The following is a 4313-nucleotide window of genomic DNA, read 5'->3' on the forward strand; positions in this document are numbered from 1 at the left end:
TGGGCATCAGAGCATGTTTCTTCTCCTAAAACCCAATATTTGTTTATTAAGTCTCGGAACACATTTTTGTTCTCGTGGACCCATCATGGGTCTTGGAACGCATTTGTGGTCCTTGGGTCCCATTTTGCATCCCGAAACTTGTGTTTTGGTGCTTGATCCCTATTTTGGGTGCCCACCTTGCACCAAGTGCGCACCCGGGGCAAACCGAGCGCCTTGGTGCACCGGGGCAAGATCGAGCGTGCACCCGAGGCGCCCCGAACATGCACCAAGGTGCACTCGGCCCACATGTGAGCGCAGGTCGTTGCGCCCGAGGTGGTGTGTGGGCACCGCGTTGCAGACGGGACACTGCACGCACACGACGCCCCCTCCAGGTGCACGCACGTAGGCCGGGCCGGGTGCACACCCGACGCCCTAGCAAGGTGCGCGCACCCGGGCAGGGCTCACACTTGGCGAACGGGGCGCACTTCGCGAGGGAGGGTGTGCACCTCGACGGGGGTGGGTGGCCGGGGTGGATTCGCACGTGGGTCGCGGTTTGCTAAGTACACACTGCGACAAGCTCATAACGGGTGCGATCATACCAGCGTTAGTGCACCGGATCCCATCAGAACTCCGCAGTTAAGCGCGCTTGGGCCGGAGTAGTACTGGGATGGGTGACCTCCCGGGAAGTCCCGGTGTTGCACCCTTTTTTAGTTTTTCGCCGGGCGTCGCAATGCTATTTGAATAAACCTTTTGCCCGTTTGCGTTCTCGTCGGGGCCGGGCCGGGCCGGGGTGCGCTGCCCGCACTACCGCGCGCGCGGGGGCGACACCGAGCGCGCACCCGAGGCGCCCCGAGCACACAGGCCACGGTGCAACCCGGGCGTTGTGCGCGCACCCCGGTGCGCCCGAGGTGCTGCGCGCGCACCCAGGTGAAATCGGTGTGCACCTCGGCCAGTGCGCGCTCGGTCGAGTCGCGCACGTTGGCCAAGGTGCACGGTGATGTTTCTTACTCTAAGGTTCCGCACCAGACGCCCGGGACAGGTGAGCGAAGCTGGGCGGGGCCGGGTGCGCGGCCGGGGCAGGTGCACGCAGCTGGAGAGAGCTTTGGAGCACACTTCGGAGCGCACCAATGATGCGCTCCATTCAAAAGTTTCCTGAAAAGGCAAAAAAAGTTGAGATTATAGAATTTCCCACTTGAGAGATTGTAAAAAAAAAAAATTTAAAATGAAGGAAACGCGGGTGCCAAGGTGTGCGCAGCCCAGCCAAGGTGTGCGCACCAAGGCGCCCACCCTGGCGAAGGTGCACGCAAGGTGCGCACCCGAGGCAAACCGGACAATTAACCCAACTTTCGACTTCGCGCGCACCTTGGAGCGCACTTCGGAGCGCTCCTTGGTGCGCACCAATCTTGGGCACCTCGGAGTGCACCATGGCGCCCACCAAGGTGCGCACCCGGGGCAAACCGAGCTCCGACTTCGTGCGCACCTTGGAGCGCACGAAAGGTGCGCACCATGGCGCCCACCAAGGTGCGCAGCCCAGCCAAGGCGTGCGCATCAAGGTGCGCACCCTGGCGAAGGTGCGCACCCGGGGCAAACCGAGCTCCGACTTCGTGCGCACCTTGGAGCGCACAAAAGGTGCGCAACCCAGCCAAGGTGTGCGCACCCCGGTCAAACCGAGCTCCGAATCGTGCGCACCAGAGGTGCACGCCATCGTGCGCACCTTGGAGCACACTTCGGAGCCCTCCTTGGTGCGCGCCGATGTTGCGCACCTCGGAGCGCACCCGGGGAAAACAATGCAATTAACCCGACTTTCGACTTCGTGGGCACCTCGGAGCGCTCTCGGGTTCGCACCTCGGAGCACACCGAGGTGCCCACCCTGGCGAAGGTGCACGCGAGGTGCGCACCCGGGGCAAACCGGGCTCCGACTTCGTGCACGCCGCACCTTGGAGCACACTTCGGAGCGCTCCTTGGTGCGCACCAGGGCGCGCAACCCAGCCGAGGTGCCCACCCCGGCGAAGGTGCACGCGAGGTGCGCACCCGGGGCAAACCGGGCTCCGACTTCGTGCACGCCATGGTGCCCACCGCGGCGAAGGTGCACGCGAGGTGCGCACCCGGGGCAAACCGGGCTCCGACTTCGTGCACGCCGCACCTTGGAGCACACTTCGGAGCGCTCCTTGGTGCGCACCATGGTGCCCACCAGGGCGCGCAACCCCGCCGAAGGTGCACGCGAGGTGCGCACCCGGGGCAAACCGGGCTCCGACTTCGTGCACGCCGCACCTTGGAGCACACTTCGGAGCGCTCCTTGGTGCGCACCATGGTGCCCACCAGGGCGCGCAACCCCGCCGAAGGTGCACGCGAGGTGCGCACCCGGGGCAAACCGGGCTCCGACTTCGTGCACGCCATGGTGCGCACCGCGGCGAAGGTGCGCACCCGGGGCAAACCGGGCTCCGACTTCGTGCACGCCGCACCTTGGAGCACACTTCGGAGCGCTCCTTGGTGCGCACCAGGGCGCGCAACCCAGCCGAGGTGCCCACCCCGGCGAAGGTGCACGCGAGGTGCGTACCCGGGGCAAACCGGGCTCCGACTTCGTGCACGCCGCACCTTGGAGCACACTTCGGAGCGCTCCTTGGTGCGCACCATGGTGCCCACCAGGCCGCGCAACCCAGCCAAGGTGTGCGCACCAAGGTGCACGCGAGGTGCGCACCCGGGGCAAACCGGGGTCCGACTTCGTGCACGCCGCACCTTGGAGCACACATCGGGGCGCTCCCGGGTTCGCACCGGCGTTGCGCACCGTGGTGGGCACCTCGGAGCACACCAAGGTGGGCAGCGAGGTGCGCACCTTTGATGCGATGCCTTCACTAATTTCCATAAAAGGCAAAAAAAAAACGAGATTTTAAAATTTCCGTTTTGAAAGATAGTGAGAAAAAGGGAATGCTGGTGCCATCTTGAGCCCGCCCTGGTGCGCAGCCCAGCCAAGGTGTGCGCACCAAGGTGCCCACCCTGGCGAAGGTGCGCGCCCGGGCAATTAACCCAACTTCCAACTTCGCGCGCGCCAGGGTGGGAGCGCACCCAACAACCGGGCCTGGGAAGAGCCAATGCGAGAAACCCCACCAAACGCTCTGACAAAAAAAGAGGGGGCGCTCCAGTAACCCCGCTTCGGAGCGCACCCTGGGCAAACCCAGCCAAGGTGCCCACCCCGGCCAAGGTGCAGGCGAGGTGCGCACCCGGGGCAAACCGGGCTCCGACAACGTGCACGCCGCACCTTGGAGCACACTTCGTAGCGCTCCCGGGTGCGCACCTCAGAGCACACCAAGGTGGGCAGCGAGGTGCGCACCTTTGATGCGCTGCCTTCACTAATTTCCAGAAAAGGCAAAAAAAAAAGGAGATTTTAAAATTTCCGTTTTGAAAGATAGTGAAAAAAACGGAACGCGCGTGCCATCTTGAGCCCGCCCTGGTGCGCAGCCCAGGTAAGGTGCCCACCCTGGCAAAGGTGCGCACCCGGGCAATTAACCCTACTTCCGACTTCGTGCGCGCCAGGGTGGCAACCGGGCCTCGGAAGAGCCAATGCGAGAAACCCCACCAAACGCTCCGACAAAAAAAGAGGCGGCGCTCCAATAACCCCGCTTCGGAGCGCAGCCGGGGCAAACCCAGCCAAGGTGCCCACCCCGACGAAGGTGCACGCGAGGTGCGCACCCGGGGCAAACCGGGCTCCGACAACGTGCACGCAGCACCTTGGAGCACACTTCGAAGCACTCCCGGGTGCCCACCGGCGTTGCGCACCGTGGTGGGCAGCGAGGTGCGCACCTTTGATGCGCTGCCTTCACTAATTTCCAGAAAAAGGCAAAAAAAAATGAGATTTTAAAATTTCCGTTTTGAAAGATAGTGAAAAAAAAGGAACGCGGGTGCCATCTTGAGCCCGCCCTGGTGCGCAGCCCAGGCAAGGCATGCGCACCAAGGTGCCCACCCGAGGTGCACACCCGGGGCAAACCGGGCTCCGACTTCGTGCAGGCCGCACCTTGGAGCACACTTCGGAGCGCTCCTTGGTGCGCACCATGGTGCCCACCAGGGCGCGCAACCCAGCCAAGGTCTGCACACCAAGGTGCCCACCCCGGCGAAGGTGCACGCGAGGTGCGCACCCGGGGCAAACCGGGCTCCGACTTCGTGCACGCCATGGTGCCCACCGCGGCGAAGGTGCACGCGAGGTGCGCACCCGGGGCAAACCGGGCTCCGACTTCGTGCACGCCGCACCTTGGAGCACACTTCGGAGCGCTCCTTGGTGCGCACCATGGTGCCCACCAGGGCGCGCAACCCAGCCAAGGTGTGCGCACCAAGGTGCACGC

General features: G+C 64.3%; 1 non-coding gene across 1 annotated transcript; it reads left to right on the plus strand.

Annotated features, from left to right (window-relative positions):
- Positions 1-564: 564 nt before the first annotated feature.
- Positions 565-683, plus strand: LOC131873460 (5S ribosomal RNA). Its single transcript, XR_009371404.1, has one exon. It is a non-coding gene; the product is annotated as a 5S ribosomal RNA (ribosomal RNA).
- The last annotated feature ends 3630 nt before the right edge of the window (positions 684-4313 follow it).

The sequence above is a fragment of the Cryptomeria japonica genome, unplaced genomic scaffold (genome assembly GCF_030272615.1).
Source record: "Cryptomeria japonica unplaced genomic scaffold, Sugi_1.0 HiC_scaffold_1799, whole genome shotgun sequence".
Classification (NCBI taxonomy): Eukaryota; Viridiplantae; Streptophyta; class Pinopsida; order Cupressales; family Cupressaceae; genus Cryptomeria; species Cryptomeria japonica.